The sequence below is a fragment of the Equus przewalskii genome, chromosome 26 (assembly GCF_037783145.1).
Source record: "Equus przewalskii isolate Varuska chromosome 26, EquPr2, whole genome shotgun sequence".
NCBI lineage: Eukaryota > Metazoa > Chordata > Mammalia > Perissodactyla > Equidae > Equus > Equus przewalskii.
Genome location: NC_091856.1, coordinates 8,584,955 through 8,603,888, shown reverse-complemented (window position 1 = coordinate 8,603,888; position 18,934 = coordinate 8,584,955).

Here is an 18,934-nt window from a genome sequence, read left to right as displayed (position 1 = left end):
TCCATTCTTAACTGGATTGTTTAACTTCTTATTACTCATTTGTAGAAGATTATATATTCTAGATAAAAGCCTTCTGTAATTTATCAATTATTTTCCACATGAGTAAAACTTTCATTTTCATTTTCTCATCCAGTGTTTTTCATTGAGCAGAAGTTCTACTTTTCATGAAGTCTGAGTTATCACTGTTTTTCTTTTGTAATTAGAACTTTTTTGATTCTGTATAGGAAATCTTCACCTATCTCACAATCATGAAAATATTCCAGAAGCCTTATAGTTTGAGCATTTATATTTATATCTATGGTTCAGTTTTGATATATGTTATGAAGTAAAGGTCACAGTTATTTCTTCCACCACCATTTGTTGAAGACTTTCTTCTCTCCACTGAATTACATTGATACTCTTGTGAGAAATCAATTGACAGTGTATGTGAATCTATTTCTAGAGTATTCTGTTCCATTAATTCGTTTGGCTATCAGTTCACAAGGGCTACCATATTACATCCCTACATATATTATAAGGCTCACAACATAGTGTCATTATTATCTTTTTTAAAAGTAATAAAAGAATCATATCTAATAGTAAGTAAAAACTTTTATCATTTCTGATAATCTTTATTTCCTTGTGTAGATGTGAATTTTAATCCATTTTTTTCTGCCTCAGGAACTTTTAAAAGACATTTCCTTAGAATTTATTGCCATTTCTTATGTCTATTGAATCTGCCTTTGAGTTCAGAGATTTTATAGTTTCTGTGTCCAGCCCATCTAGTATTGGTTTTTGTTTTTATTTCACATATTTTATATCTGAGTTATATATTAACTTCCATTCGGTTCTTTTTCAGAGGTTCTTTTTGTGTGTGTAAGGAAGTTTGGACCTGAGCTAATACCTATTGTCAATCTTCCTCTTTTTGCTTAAGGAAGATTGTTGCTGGGCTACCATTTGTGCCAATATTCCTCTATTTTATGTGGGATGCCACCACAGTGTGGCTTGACGAGCAGTGCTAGGTCTGTGCCAAGGATCTGAACCTGCAAACCCCAGGCCACTGAAGTGGAGCCTGCAAACTTACCACTACACCATCAGGCTGGCCCCATAGTTCTTTCATAAAGTTTTTATTCCTCAGTTGAATCTTCCCATCTATTCACTCATTTTTTTCTTCTTGGTTTTGGGAAATAGCTAAATTACAGCCACATTACTTTATTCTTGTGGAGGCTCAGATTTTTAGCCTCCCATTTACTATCTTTCCCAGAATTCCTTTGAGTATCATCCTGCAACTGAGGAGTCTGAGTCAACCAAGCATGTGATGGATATTTTATGTAGATGTAGGGCTCCCCCACTGTGGTTCTCTTCTTCCTGGAATGTCCCCTCAATATCTGATTACTCTTACAGTCTTGAACTACAATCTCCGTTGTTTAATCCTTGCAAGACTACTGCTTTCTGCTTGAAATTCATTCCCTGCTCAGTAAACTGGGAGATGCCCTGAGGGGATAATTCGTTAAAACTTGGAGCTTTTCTAGTTTACTTTCTTCATTTCAAGGAGCAGGAACCGTCTATTTGTTCCTATATTAGGCTGCCTTCTACATGTTTAAATATTTTTTAAATGTTTATTTTATCCAAAACTCATGATTTTTATTGGCAGGTGTGTTTGTTCTATAAAAGCCGGACCATCGATATTAGGTATGGATCCCATATACAGTTTTTAGCTGCTCTCTATATAATGTGAAATTTGCAAAATTTTCCTCCACCTATAAAGTAATATTTTCTATGTCCTTTCACTAAATTGTCTGTAATAATTGTGAAATTGGCAGACATTTTGGGGGTCTTTTAACAACTCTGGATAATTGTATGGAGAGTTGTAGCTAATCTTTTCTGTTATTTTCTTTTATTCTTTGGGGGCATTCAAGAGCTCAATGATTATTTCTTCATTTTTGTTTGCTAATGCAACAAAAAGACTTGTGCTCTATCTATCGGAAAGTTTTAATCAATTATCAACATTCAACTTTTTTTTTTTTTAAAGATTTTATTTTTTCCTGTTTTTCCCCAAAGCCCCCCGGTACATAGTTGTACATTCTTCGTTGTGGGTCCTTCTAGTTGTGGCATGTGGGACGTTGCCTCAGCGTGGTTTGATGAGTAGTGCCATGTCCGCGCCCAGGATTCAAACCAACAAAACACTGGGCCGCCTGCAGTGGAGTGCGCGAACTTAACCACTCTGCCATGGGGCCAGCCCCAACATTCAACTTTTAAATTTAGGAAAATCATACATATTAGTAATCTACTCCCTCTGTCCCCAACTCCTCTTCACACTTATTTGCAGGCACTGCTTTTTCCTTAACCACAATCATGTATTTTAGACATAGTTCTGAGTCAAGTATCCTGCCCAGTGCTTTGCCATAGTGACGATTATGTAATTCACACCAGGCTATGTAGGGGCCTGGCCAAGGAATTTTAGAATTGGAACTAAGGAAAACTAACTTTTTAATTCCCCTTGGCAAACTGGAAATACATAAAGGCAGTGCTTACAGCCTCATGAAGAAATCTCTGGAGAGGGAATTAAATTAGCATAGAGAAATAGGGACAAATTAGGAACAAATTTGTAGAGTCTTGATTGTATTTTCTCCTGATTTTAGCAATCAGTGAAGCTCATCTATCCCCTGGCAAATTTTATGCTTCTTTTATTACCTAAACTGTTCAGATTGGGTTTCTGTGTCCTGCCATCAAAAGAGAGCTCTGGACCTTATCTTTATACAGCTATTTTATCCTTTTATAACTACCTAGTCCACAGGCATTCATTATTCCCATTGTCCAACTGGGAAAGCTGAGAAAGAAGAAATGTTGATGACTACCTCACCATCAGTCAAAGAGTAAGATGACATGGAATTTTATTCTGAGGTAAATACTTGTGGTAAAAAATAAAATATAGAGCAAAAAAGCAGAAGTTCAGAAAAGGATACTTTTAGATCTGTCTTATCTCTGTTTTCCTGCCAACAAAATGCATACTTTATGCTGTTTCTAACCCACTCACCAGCATAAATTCTAATTATTTTAAGAATGTAGATCTTCCACTGCTATGCTTAATTAAAGGTCATGATTAATTGAAATTGTGACAGCTTATCATTCCTCTGATTTAATTCCAAATGGCAGAGTACACCAAATTGCAATTATCTTTTGAACCACCTAAGGATAGTGGTTAATTTTACTGTGTTCACCAGTACTTTCATTACTATTGCTTTAATCAAGTTTCCCATCTACCTGAATCAGCCACTAGTACTCAAGAACTGAAACTTTTCTGCAAAACACTATGGGTGTATTTTTATGTAACCACTTCAATAGAGAATTAGAGGCACACCATGTATTAGCAGCTGTCACAGTTGAACAATTCCAAAATAATGATCTGTTATAAATAATTGTAGGAATTGCACAGAATAATGGACTTTTTATATGTTCACAACTGGCTGGTCTTGCATTCCAGTGTCCTTGTCACTTTCCAGCATAAATAGCTGGTAAGGTGAGAAGAAGTAAATGCACCTTCAATATCCAAATTGCCAAAGTAAAATCTTGAGCTTAACAACCTCAGGGACATCCAACTGATGTGACTCTAAACATTCAGCAGAGTGAAAATTTGAATGGCTATTGAATCAGTCAGACAGGTTATGCTTTGATAATGAAAACCCAAAATTCTCAATCACTTAAAATAACAAGGATGTATTTTCCACTCATGTTACAAAAAGGATAGCACATTATATATCAGAATAACAAAATACCACATTGGAGTATAACACCAAGGGTTGTAAAGGAAGTGAGGAAAGAGAAACCTCAACACTACTCTCAGGAGTATAAATAGTTCCAGTCATCTTAGAAGGCAATCTGGAATTATTTATTGAAATTAGCAATGTGTTTGCTCTGTGGTTCAGTAATTCCACTTCTAGATATATATCCCAGAGAAAGTCTTCTAAGGCCTATAAGAATGCACACATAATTCTGAGTAGTAGAAAATGAATGATATTTACAGTATAATACTCTTTATATAAATTAAATAATTTATCCATCAAAATACACTATATATTTAACAAGGCTATACAAATATTTAAGTACCTACGTGAAACACATAGTATAGTGCTTAAAACAGAGGGACATAGTGGCGGTGATGAAGGATGAGAAAATTTAAACATAAAATGCTCTGTGCTAGGCTAATGATTGAAAAAGAAGGCTATAAAATGAGGATTATAATTTACTAAATTCTTTGCCTTGTTACCAAATCAGAATTTTAAAAATAGTTAGGAAGTCAAAATAATCTCTAAGGACATTTATTTTTGTCCTAACCATCTTTGGTCTATTGTGACCAAGTCCATAGGAGAAATTTATTTCTGAATCAGGCCATCAATGGCCAATTTATTTTCTGCACTTAGGCCATCCATTCATCCATTTAATAATTGGTAATTTAATTCTTACTTCCTATTAGTCACCAGGAGATATATATATATATACATATAAATGAAATTTCTGTTTTCCCTTTACATGTAGTGCTAGTAAAACACGAGGAAAAATTAGAAAGTGTATATTAATAAAAGATTAGCAAACTAAAATGTGATGTAATAAATGATAAAATATCAGATTGGGGAGGAGTGAGACACAAATACAGAAATTAGAATTTTGGAAAATTATATCAATGGTTGCACTTGAGATGTTTCTACATCCAAATACACAGCCCCCACGTCAGTTGCTTCTAACTTAGCCACATACCAATCCATCCATTCATCCACCCAATAATATTAATGATAGCCTACTAGGCCATGGACAAACAGTGTCCTGGGCCCTGATGTTTAAGTAATACCAAGATAACCAAAGTCTCTTCCTTAATGATGCTTTTAGTCTGGCCTTGTTGTCAGAATAAATTCTCTAAAGAGATAGCTGCTGCCTTGGGATTGAGAGCAAGTCAGCTGGACCCTCTATTTTCCTCTAAATATTCACTTTATTAGACATGCACTAGAAAACTGAGTAGAATTAAATATTTAGCCATTGGCCAAAAGGAAATATTTCACATAAGAGAGAAATTTCATCATAATCTGTGAGAAGATTAGATGAGGCAAGTATAAATGAAAATAACTTTGAATCACCCTTGCAATCTGTCAATTTCTATAAAGCTAACTAGTCTTGAGAGACTTTTGTTTGTTTAAAGTTCATTTGTAGATTCTAACAACAGATGCATTTTACTAAATACCTAGTTGAACCATTTCTTTGAGTTTATAGAAAGGTTTGATTTTTCAATAACAGTATTCAGGTTATATTTGGAACCTGAGAGCAAAGAAATATAGATAAGTGAATATTGACAAGTTTTTGAAACAGGAATGAATTACTATTAGAGTCTTGCCCCTAAAAGTAAAAGGAAGAATGCCCAATTTTTAGTTTAGTAAAATGGAGGAAAGAAATTAACTGCATTTTATGCTGAGATTTTTGATGCTACTTATCCTGTTTAAATATCCATATGTTTAAAATTCCATATGTTCTGATTTCTATTTCCAAATAATTGCTTATATAATGCTTATGCTTTTTATTTTAATACTATTAGCTGTGGGAAACAAGTGAATGCATAACATTTAAAAATTCAATATAAACAAGTGCAAACATTGTAGTCTGCGTGCTTCTGGCATTTTTTCTTTGCTTATACATACACACTCCACGCACACATGTAACTCACGTATGCATTTTATAGATTTTTGAAACCTTCTTTTTTTACTTAATAATATTTTTTGAGTATTTTTCATGTCATAAATTCACCTATAAAGCATTGCTATTTTTTATCAAGGTGTAACTTATGGACGATACGGTGCATCATGACTTTTAACATATATATGTATGAATACATATGTCTATTTGTCAATACCTTTGACACTCTCCATTGGTGGCATATATACTCATATAACTAACACCCCAATCAAGATAAAAAATATTTTGTCTCCCCAGAGAGAGTTGTCTTCTGCCACTTAGCAATCACTATTGCCAACTGTCCCATCCGTTCCCCATGTCTGGCAAGCACTGGTCTGATTTCTACCACCAGGGATTACTTTGTCTATTCTAGAAGTTCATACAACTTGAAGTATAACTTATTTACTGTTTTGCATCTAGCTTTTTTCTCTCATCATGATGTTTAAGACTTTTATCCATGTTGCTGAATATATCAGTAGTCCATTTCTTTTTACTGTTGAGTGATATTTCACTACATGAATATATCAGAGTTTGTAATCCATTTGAGTTGTTTCCAGTTTTGAGCTAGTATGAATGAAGCTACTGTGAACCTTTGGGACAAGTCTTCTATGAACATGTGCAACATTATATTAACAGTTGCATTTCATTCTTATATCAATACACCTAAAATGCTTATTTTAATCTTCCCTTTTCAAAACCAATTCTAGTGATGGTTTTGATGAATAGGTGTTTATCTAAGTAATTCTGTATCTACTTGATTATTTACTGAAAATAAATTCCTAAAATTTTAATTGCTTGGTCAAGAATTTTGATACATAATGACAAATGTTGCATCAAAATAATTGTACAAGTTCAAAAGTTTACCTTTATTTTTCATCAAGTAGAAAATAACTAAGTGGCATAATTCTTTTTGTCTCTTTCCATTCTGCTAGAGACGGGCTATGGAAGTGTTCTTTGAGAGGCGGGGGGAGAATGCAGACAGATGGACCCCATATCCAGTGTTGTTGTTTTATTTGAATTAATGTAACCAACATTGTGATTGAAGGTTCTTTTAACCTCTCTCTATATATATATCTACACACACACACATATATAAACACATATATAACAACAATTTATACTGCATCTCAATTATGTGCATGTGTACATATGTGTATGCAAACCTCAAGAACTAAAGAATCAAAAACAGTGAAATCCCTTCTGATAGACATCTGTCTTCTCTAGCTGTGCAGCATTCTTGAAAGTGTTCCTTATTTCCTTTTGGTAACCCCTCTTCCGCAATGTGTGCAGACTACATGGATTGGTTATTAGCTTGGGCCCAACTTCCTCTGAATTAAGAAAACATTCAAATGACTGCCACTTAGATACACACTCCCGAGATATTGTATCATAAATTAGAGACACAAGTAAACAGCAACCTCACCCAATCATCTCTGATGGAGCAGCAGCATCTCTACCGTCAAGTGTTACTGATGTTAACATTGCAAACATGGTATTTATATTCAGCAGATGCAGCAGCAGTGTGTTCCTGGGATCACTCCTGTGACATCCTTTTTGACATTGTTCATGCCTTTTTAGCTCTGTGCCTCATCCTCAAGTCTACCTACGGTTTCTTGGAGCTACAAAATATTCTTTTAATAAATATCGTTTTCCTTTGAACTAATTTGTGTAACATTTCAGTTACCTTAAACTAAAAAACATACAGATAAATGTAGGAAGTCTGAGCATAGTTTCCTGGTTTTATAAGTCAATTGTCTTTCCATTTATATGCATTTCTTCTTGACTTTTTTTTCTATTAGTCATCTCACGAGGGATAGTAACTGACTGTTAATCACATGGGAAATATTTTATCTATGTCTGTCAATATTATAACATAGTTCATTTTCTTAATTAGAATGTAAAATTCTATCAACAATTTGCATACTTTAACTCAAACTGCAGATCATTCATATTGGCCAAATTCCCTCACTCCCTCTCTATGTGCAATTTTTTGTATTTCTTATGTTTCTCCACGAGTTCATTCTTAAATGTAAAAAGAAAACCTCCTTAGAATAAGACCATTGTGGGAGGAGACTAGCTTTTCCTTTCTAGCTCTGACTTGTACAACAATCTTTCTAGCTTTGTGTAACTGTTCAGTATCCTAGGAGATTCACTTCTCAATGGATTATTGAAAGTGCCTGGTATTTACATGAATGTTTTAAAAACTATTTTCATACATTTTTTGCTTTTTAGCTTCATAACAGCTTCATAATATAGATAAGAATAGCATTATATTAACTTTGCAAATGATACTATAAAAAGTTGAGGAGAAAACTAAAGGTTATATGATTTGGAAATAAATATCAGGATTTTGTTTTTCATAGTGTTATTCTTTCTGGTAAACTTCCTAGAAGGCAGGAATTACATGTATTTTAATTAAATATTAAAAAGATTTCAAATCTGTCATTTATTTCTGCCACTGTCTTCTATCACTTCTCTATTCTTTTTGGAGAAATTGTGTTAGGTATCTTGAAACAGTATCCTTTCCCTTTTCTTCTTTTACGTTTGAAACAATTTCAATTTACAGAAAAGTTACAAATTCTGTACCATAACCTTTATTTAGTTTTTCTCAACCATTTGGGACACACTTCCTGACATCATGCCCCATTCTATCACCCCTAGCATTTGTGCGTGTAGTTCCTTCAAACAGGGACATTCTCCTATATAATCACATTGTAATCATCAAAATCAGGAAATTAACAGCAATACATTACTACTATCTCGTCACAAGACCCCATTCAAATATCTCCAGTAGTCCTCATAATGTCTTTATAGCAAAATAGCTAGTCCAGAACCTAGTGTTAGATTTAGTGGTGGGATCCCTTTAGTCTCTTTTGATCTGGAAAAATTTGACTTTCATAACTGTGAAACTTTTGAGGATTACAGGCAATATGGCTTGTAAAATATTGTTCAGTTTGGGTTTGCATGATGTTTCCTCATGATCATATTTAAGTTTTGTCTCTTTGGCAGGAACATCACAGATGTAATGGTGTATTCTTCTCATCACCTCCTATCTGACGGTGTGCAATTTTGATTTGTCCGTTACATACCTCTCTTGATTAAGATAGCATCTCACAGGATTACCGTTTTATTCAAAGAAGATAAAATTTTCTTATCGTTATTTATTTTATATTCTTTGAATAAAATGTGACTCTATCAGTCCATACTGATGTGAAAGAGTAAATGAATTATTTGTAAGTTTGATGAAGGGTAGAATATTTGTATAGTCTTAAAGTACTTTTCTACAAAATAATCATTAATTACAAAATAAAATCAAAGTACCTTCACAATGGAGAATTAATTGTTATTGGACTAAATTTTTCAAGGTGAGAAGGAAAATAAAGAGAAAGGGTAAAGAAGAGGAAAAGGAAAGGAACAGATATTATATCTTAAAATTACAAATGACAGCAGTACGACTAACAATACTGTTACCGAACGTGAAATGAGTTCACTCACCGGCTGCGCAGCAAGGCAATTTCTGACACCGGGTGTGGTGGAAGAAAGTAGGAATTTTATTTTTGCACAGCGCTGAGCAAGGAGAGAGGGCAGCTAAAGCTGAAATCCCAAACTCCCCGAAAAGCTAAAAGGAAGGGTTTTTATTTGGGGTTTTAGGTAGGGGAGGGAGAGTATATGGCCTTGCTGGTCAGGCTTTCCTCAGCCTGTCTTTGGCCTTGAGACTACTTGCAGAGAGGAGGAAGCCCGTGACCTTGCTGTCAGCAGCTTTCCCATCAGCCTGTGTCTCTTTGCAGGGAGGAGATGATCCAGGTGCTTGTCCTTGATGGTGTCTGTCTCCATGGAGGATAGTGGATTCTGGAGCCAGGAAGTCAGGGAGTATGCAGGGAAAGAGTGTTTTGGTTTTAACCCCATATATGCTGGGTTTAATGTGGGGAAACTATATCAGGGTCTATATCAATACCTTGGTAATAACTTATTTGATTTGCTTTGGTTTTGTCTCCAGAATCACTGTTTTTTACAGCGTTAAATGAATTGTGCTTTAGAACTCTCATTTTTTGTTTGCAGTAAGAAGGGATCCAATTATACAGACTGCAGGTAGAAACTGAGTTTTGACCTGTGTAGTGAAATCTTCTGCGGAACACAAACGTAAGAATTATAGCTATAATAATAAAGCAATTGTTCATGTTGCTAAGAAATTAATATATAAGTATTACTGTGACACTACACATATTTCAGAGAAAAAGCTATAACATTAATTTAGAGCCATAACAACAAAATAATATATCCATGCTAAAATAATAAAAATGTAGCTCTCAGATAAAATTAATAAAAAAGTGGATATAACTGTTATATCTCTTAGAAAAACCCATGCCAAAGAAAATAAACGAGATTAAACTTCTGAACATAAGAAGCCTTAAGCAAAAGGCTGACTAAGGAGTCTCAACTGAAATATGATCATCAATTAAAAACTGGGCAGACATCTGAATTCATCTGAAACTTCAAAATCTTTCCTGTTCTTGTGTGATTTCAGATTATTAAATTCCCTTTTACACCAGTAGCATTCCAGTTGGTCCTTCAGGAAGCAGATGCTGAGTAGGAGTTAGTAGTATAAGCAATTTATTGTAGAGTAACTCCAGTGGAAGATAAAAGAGGGAGGGGGTTGAACTGGGCAGGATAAACCTTACGCCCACTCTGACACCTGTGAAAGGAAAGGGAGGTGGTGAAGGAATAAGCAGGACTTCAAACCATGATACAGACCTGAAAGTGTGTTAGATAATCCAAAGGGCAATTCTGAACGAAAGACAGCCCGTTAGTGGAATCTCGTATTGCCCTAATGTGCACACCATGCTTAGAGTGCTGCTTATGAAGCTTATGAAGCTGCATATGAATGCTTAGAAGGCTGCTCATGAAGAGTTGTTTTAGGCTTATAAATTGAAGCTTAAACTCAAGATACTGAAACTGAGGTTGGTCAGCTGATCGCACTCCTCTCAGTTAATCAGGAAATTCTTCCTTGAAGGGAGATCCAAGTGTTGCATTTCCATGGTTGCCACAGCTGGATAATTTTATTTAAACAAAAACTTTAAAAAATTATCAATTTATCAATGTGATAAATTTATCCCTCTAATTAATTCAGTGCATATGAAAAGTCAAGCCTTCAAGATATTATGATGAATATGAACTATTTATTTCTGTCAAGGAGCTTGAAATCTGATGGTAGGAAAGAAAACAGTAAAAAGGCAATTAGAATAGATTATGACCAATGTTATAATTACGTTAGATATAGAAAATTCTGTAAGAACAAAGATGGAGCCCCTAGCCAAGCCTTTAGGGTTTTTAGAATAAGTGTAAATAAATTGAGGTCTAAAAGAAGCAGAAAATATTTAGTACAAGTAGAGGTGGACGGAAAAGTACCTGCAAAAGATTATAGTTTATAATAGATATTATCTTTGAACTTGGTTTAATATATTTAGAACTAAAGTCAAACCAGACACATACACCTATCTCTTCTCATACCCCAAATCACTCAAAAGTAACTGGAATATATATTTTCAAAACCAAATCCATAAAAGCTCAAAAATGAGAAAATATAGCATCAGCAGACTAGAAATTACAACCAATTCTCAAAGTTAGAAAGCAAATGTACTAGACACTCAAAGCTCAGCTTGTGCTGGAGCAAATCACAATGGCAGAGATGCAAAACTGCAGTCTCAGAGTAAGCTTGGTCCAGAGCAACAGGTGCTGTCTAGGGTGACAGTCAGAGCAATTAGCTGAAAGGAAGGCATAACCAGGAGACTATCACATTCCTTCCCTGGTCCCAACATACTCAAGGTTTAAGCTGAACAACAGATAATAATTGCACATTAATGGAACTAACTTTCTAGGGAGGGCTTTTAGTGGAATATGGACAAAAAGAGTGAAAATAATGATACATGTCCATTTTAGTCTTTGCTATTCTCTGTCCGAAAACGTCAAGCATCCTTACATAGATACACTTCTAAAGATATTCCATTTAAAATAGTGTTTCTAAAACAACTGAGAATACAAGTATCAAGTGTCCAAAAATTATTTCTCTAATATCTCATTAATTGTAGTCTGGGAGATGTCCATCCACTCCTCATAAATTTCTCTCATAATTCAGCATTGATACTTGATAAACTTGTGAAGTTTACTACTAGCAGCATTCTTTAAGTTTCTATTTCACAAGGACAAATCATTTCATGACCACAAAGTATAGACTATAAATATAATCAACTTGCACTAAGTAGTTGACTGTCTTCTAGGGCTGTGTGAGCCATTTTCTTTAGTCACAACTATAGGTCTTTGGATACCAAGCAGGGTTAGTAGAAAGAAAAGTCCAAGTGACACTAAATCCATGTGGATAAACTCATGTATAATCTCTATTCCTATTCCTATAGCCAATTTGATTATGATGTAATTAAACTAGAACAAAGAAGCAAGAAAGCAAGGATGAATATCATTTCTAAGTGGATCATCTTGTCTACGTGAAGATTTAGAGCTGCCTACGCAGTGGAGACTTATCAATTTGCAAGGATACAAATTCTCTCTTACTCTAGGTTTATTCTGAGATGTCTAACCATACACAGCTTCACCAAGCATACCTGAAATCACTTCTCTTACTTTTCCCATCCATTTCCTTGACCATCCTGGTATTCCATTAATCACTATACTAAAATTGGGGAATTTCTCAGTTTCCATCTTTCATCGGATATAATGAACCATGAGATTGATTACACTACTTGGAGTTCTACCTATTGATTGGAATTTCCTTTTCCATTTTAATTAAAAGCCACCACTATGTTGGGCTGTAAGGCAGCAGTTGTTTATATCCAGCTGATACAAGAGTATCCTGCACATAAGTGTGTAGAACAGAATTAACAGAGAAAAATCATATGAAATAATTATTTTTTAAATTGAGGGCTATGGAAAACTATGTTAAGCTCAGGACTGCAACATTCTTATATCTTTAGGAAGATAATTCCAGCAAAAACATGAAAGATAGATTTAAAGAATGATAATAAGGGCAATGCAATCAAGTGAAATAATTATCTATTAATCCAAGTGAGAAATGATAAAACATCAACTAAATAAGATGTTACCAGAAGAGAAAAGTGGGGTAGATTAGAACAACATTTTTGAAATACAAACTCTTTATAATTCTGAGTAAGAAAGATTTAAAATGCTCTTTCAATTTGATGACAACCTTATTGATTGAAAAATCTTATCTACAGGTATGCCTAAATTAAAATTATTTTTCAAAGATATTAGATACATATATATTTTCCTCTCATGATTAACAGTGCTAGTAGGAATGCATTTAAAATAGTAATGTACTTACTTTTGAGGGTATATATTTGCGCAAACTGTCCTTTAATCTTTTACATTTTCATGACTCCATTGTGCTTTGATTGAAGGGGCTTAAATGTCAATGTCTGAATCAATACCAGCCAGACCTTGGGACTATAATCTGTGACTCTGTATTCTAAAAAGTGAGGGAAATAAACAGACAGTATGATAACAATTAGAATTACGTAATGAGCAAATATAATGCAAAATACTGATTAACATTTCAGTGCTAGTCTATCAAGAGGCTGTGTCCTTAAGACATAATTATAATATCCTACGAAAAGAGTTCAATTACACTCAAGTCTATCTATCTATCTATCTATCATCTATCTATTTATCTAAATTTGTATAAACCACTTGAAGAAAGAGACCAGAATGCATTTTGTGCATTTTATGAGCAAAGGCTAGAAAAATAATTAACTGGTATGAACAATAAATTGCTAAAGACAGATAAACCCATTTTTGCATGATATTTACAAAACAAAATGCAGTCAATAAAGTGCATTTCTTGATTGCATTATTTCTAGTATTAATGTATTTTCCCAAGAATTTTATATTCTCTTAATCATTTTGCTAATTTTGGGGGGAGAATGATGAGATATATGCCAGCCCTTGAATCTACTTCCTCCATCTCTCCCTTCTTTCTGCCCTTCCTACTCTTCTTCCATTTCTACTTTTTAGAGAAGTAATCAATATTCATTTGGAATAAGTAAAAGAAATAATGTAAACTAACCAACCAAGCAAATAAGTGTATGTCAACTACAATGTGACCACTGAGATTAACACTGTCAATATCTTGGTGTATCTATCCATGCATAATTTACATATATTTTTAAATTATTAATCATGACAATCATGTTAAAATGCTTAATTTTTCGGTACACACGTCATTTAACAGCATATTATGCACATTTTTTAAAATCATTCTTGTATTAAACAAATACATAGAGCCCTCCTATGTGTTAGGAACTATTCTCAGCACTTGGATATAAAATAGATTAAAAACTTTTCTTTTTGGCACTTACATAACAAATGGATACATTATATAATATGTTGTATAATTCATAAATAAATTATATAATTTACCAGTTATAAGTGCTAAGAAAATAAAACAGATCAGGCTGAGCAGGATCGGAGCTGTGCAGAAATTAAAATCTTATAGAGGATATATAGCAGACTTCACCGAGAAGGTAACATTTAAAGGAGGGGAATGAACTGGACTTGCAGGTTTCTGGAGGAAGCACAATGTGACCAGCAGTAACAATCATTGCAAAGTCTTTCACGTAGGGTTGAGCCCAAAGTGTCTGTCCTTTTTTTCCTTTATTCTCCTCTTTTCTTTCCCAGAAGATTGAGAGATAGGCAGATGCTTGTTATCTTTGTCCTTGGAATCTACAACAAGGGAAATATATGGATTTTTATCTGACTTGCAGCTTTTCGGTTCCGTATATTTTCAGGGTATATCTGATCTCTGAATCCTGATTTATGAATGGTGAGTCATGCTTTTTGTTCTTTTAAAAACTAGTGGGTATGGAACTATAATAGAACTAAACTTTACCATTTATTTAATAATATTTTAAATGGAAATGTTAATGTTTCTCTTAAAAATAGTTTCCTCTGATGTTCTGATATTTAAAAGGTTGACTTCTGAAGTTGGTCCTGGAGAGCTGGTGTTGTGGATTTGCTTTGTGCTGACGCCAAAAAGCAGTGAATCATATAATCAGACAGGAATTTAGCCTTAATCGAGGCTTAAGCTGAATTCTCTCTGTCAACTGCAGACAAGAGGTCCTCAAGGCACCATTTGAATATCTTTATTTTTCAAAAAAAGTAGATTCTTAGAGCAGAAATAACCATCGCTGTTATTTCCAACTATTAATGAGATAAATAAAGTCTTTTTTTTTGGTAGGGAAAGATTCGCCCTGAGCTAACATCTGTTGCAAATCTTCCTTTTTTCCCCTTCCCCAAAGCCCCAGTACGTGGTGTAGGTCCTAGTTGTGGGTCCTTCTTGTTCTTCTACATAAGCCTCTGCCACAGCATGGCAACAGACAGACAGGCAGTGTGGTTCTGCAACCAGGAAATAAACCTGGGCCACCGAAGTGGTGAGGGTGCCAAACTTTAACCACTAGGCCACCAGGGCTGGCTCAATGAGGTCTATTCCTGGTAAAATGTTTACTTTAAATTTCCTGACCCCTTTTATTTTCCAAACTCCAAGATATTTATACTAATTATCAACTATAATTTTGGCTGTATGACTTGGACATCAGTGTCTTCCCTAACTGCACACCATCTAAAAATATCTTGAAATTAATGAAATATGGATGAAACGTTTCTCTAGTTTCTAATGTTACATGTTTTTTGGTTTTGTTTCATTTTTATGATTTCACCATATCTTTGGTTATTTCAATTGTGTCTCTCTGAGTATTGAGATATACACCCCTCCCTGAGGCATCATCTTACCCTGAAGTCACACCTCCAAAGACATTTTTAAACAAGTGTTCAAAACAACAAATTTTGTACAGTCACATGATCTGGGGTTTTAATTTGTTTCTTCTACAATGATATTAATAAAGATACTGGTACTGGAGCTGGCTCCGTGGCCGCGTGGTTAAGTTCGCGTGCTCCGCTGCAGGCGGCCCAGTGTTTCGTTGGTTGGAATCCCGGGTGCTGAAATGGCACAGCTCCTCAGGCCACGCTGAGGCAGCGTCCCACATGCCACAACTAGAAGGACCCACAGTGAGGAATATACAACTATGTACTGGGGGGCTTTGGGGAGAAAAAGGAAAAAAAATAAAATAAAATCTTTAAAAAAAATACTGGTATTGACAGAATAATAATTAATTGTAAGATCTTACATGGTTTACAAACTATCTAGGAAAACCAAAATCAGTTTGAGTGTTTGCAGCCAGGAGCAAAATCCAGAGCAAGCCTCTCTGCAGCGTGGATTGCACTGCTTCTTGTCATTGATACCACAGCTGACAATACAGGGTAAGGGCATGTGACCTCACCACTAGTACCTCTTCCACTGCTACCTCTAAAGCCAGATGTTTGCTCTACTCCAGAACTTTTACCAGGATATGGAGTCTACAAGATCTTACCTCAGGTTCCTCTCTATCTACTACAGGATTTGCAGGATTTTATCTGATTCGATTAATGAAGATCACATTCTGGCTCCTAATTATGAGAAATAAGGTTCACACTGTGGTAAATTCCCTACAGACATGAAGGCTATGTAAAAGATGCTGGGCAGCACAACGTGTAATTGATATCCACTATACTATTAAGTGAGCATTGATCCTCCAATATTGTAAATAGAAGACTGAGACCCACTTGACCATCCTGGTTCTGCTTGCCACAAAAATTCATCCTTCTTGTATATAGAAAATCTTATACTATTTCAGTTTTTCACATTTACAGGACTTTAAACTATTTGAATTTCTTAGAAAACGAGCATGCAAAGAAGCCACTGATAGTTCATAAGAGGTTATACCGATGGTATACTGTATTAAAATTAGCTGTTAAAAATTGTGGTTGTGATACCGGACCTGAAAACCTGAAGTGAGTTTGCTCACCCGGTGTGCAGCAAGCCAATCTCTGACACCGGGTGTGGTGGAAGAAAGTAGGAATTTTATTTTTGCACAGCGCTGAGCAAGGGAGAGAGGGCAGCTAAAGCTGAAATCCCAAACTCCCTGAAAAGCTAAAAGGAAGGGTTTTTATTTGGGGTTTTAGGTAGGGGAGGGGGGGCATATGGCCTTGCTGGTTGGAGCTTTCCCACCAGCCTGTCTTTGGCCTTGAGACTACTTGCCGAGAGGAGGCAGCCTGTGACCTTGCTGGTCAGCACCTTTCCCACCAGCCTATATCTCTTTGCGGGGAGGAGATAACCCAGGTGCTTGTCCTTGGCGGTGTCTGTCTCCATGGAGGATAGTGGATTCTGGAGCCAGGAAGCCAGAGTGTCAGCAGGGAATGAGTGTTTTGGTTTTAACCCCATATATGCTGGGTTTAATGTAGGGAAACTGATATCAGGGTTGGTATCAGTTGCATGGTTAAAGAAAGCTCTAAGATAAAAAGTAAACCATTTAAAGTCACATCTACCACATCCTTAGTGACAAATAGATGGACATAATAACAAGCACAGGAAAAATAAATCAAAATAAATAAAATTACACAGCACAATTTTCCAGAACATAATTGCCACTTGAATCTGAATGTGAATTCTCCAATGTAGCACCCACTCTTATTACTACTGTTCATTTTCTTTCTCATCATTCTGAACTTGCAGTGCTTGTTCATAGATTTACAACAATGGAATTTTAAAGTTGGAAGCACTCTTGGATAATTTATAGTCCCATACTTTCATTTAACAAATAATAGAATTTAGATCTACAACTATGAATTTGCTTTCAAAAGTTTATTTACAAATCTCATCATAAAGTCCAGTTTCCCATCTCATGAAGCCGTGGTCTTTCCTCTACCACTGAATAAGTTGTCTGGGTCACAGATCTGACACTAGCATGTGCTGCATTTTACTGTTAGGCACCTATTTCTGTATATATGACTTGTCTCCTCTAATAGACCACAAATTCCTCAAAAGCAGAAAATGTACATTTATTCTATGTTTATAATTTTAAATATATATTGTCTTCTTTTCTATGACTAATATTTTGTCACAAAATGTTAGACTTCATATGACAATAAATATTTGCCTATTGATTAATACATATGATTTAATGCAAAAGGTTTAGAATTATTTTAATGTATAAAAATAATGTTACTAGCTAGTATTCATACCAGATAATGTTTGAAGAACTCTACCTACTCCTTTAATTCTTACAGAAACCCTATGATATAGGGGCTATTATTATTCCGCTTTAAAGATGAGGAAATGAGACACAGAGAGGTTGACTAACTCTCCAAGGGCCTCACAGTAAATGGTGCAGCCAGGATTCAGAATCAGGTGTTCTGGCTCCACACTTAATATTTTCATAGTTTTTGCATCCAAATCCAGTGAGATGAAGTATGTGATTTTTTTCCTCTTCAGCAGAGTTTATCAGCTGATAAACTGCCTCCATTGTCAACAACAGTAGGGTTAATCTGAATTTTTACACAAAGTAAGAAAAGTTGGAAGAATGGTCTCTTTATCTTAAATTATAGTTAAGTGTTCACACCTCTTTGGCTAAGGAGAAAGTGTGCCCCAAACTGCACTTTCAGATTGCCAAACACTTCTGTGATGGTAAGGACTACTGTAAGAAATTTATACTGCATATTCTCCTGTATTTCTTCTCCCTGTGTAATCAACAATGAGCTATTATTACAAAAAAAATAAATAAAGCCTACAATTGGAAAGGGCACAGAGTAACAGGTACTTTCCTTTAGACATATTATGGGTGTAAATTAAAACATTTTTTAGTGCAAAATTTATCCACATCTAAATAAATTAATATAAAGAATATATCTTTAGTCACAATAATTTTAATTTTAGAATGTATTGTTTATACTTCCTACCATTTAGTAGATATGCAATGGTGAATATTACACCATTATTCGTAAAAACGATAAACTGTAATTAGCCTGAATGTCCATCATTAAGGGACCCTTTAAATACATGTGATAGAGCAAGGAATGAGGTACTTCATAGTTGTATGATTCTGACTCATAAAAACTTTTTTCGGCAGAAATAAGAAACCAATAATATGGAAGGTAGACAGTCATCATTGGGAAAAAGTGACAAAATGATGGGGCTTACTCTACAAAGCGCAGGAGCAATAGCTATTTCTGAGTCCAAAGCAATATAACTAGGTTGTGCCATCTCCTATTCAGTCAAGTACACAGTTACTTTAGGTGGTGGATTTAAGTGTATAAACAGAATGATAAAGGGAGGAGAAGG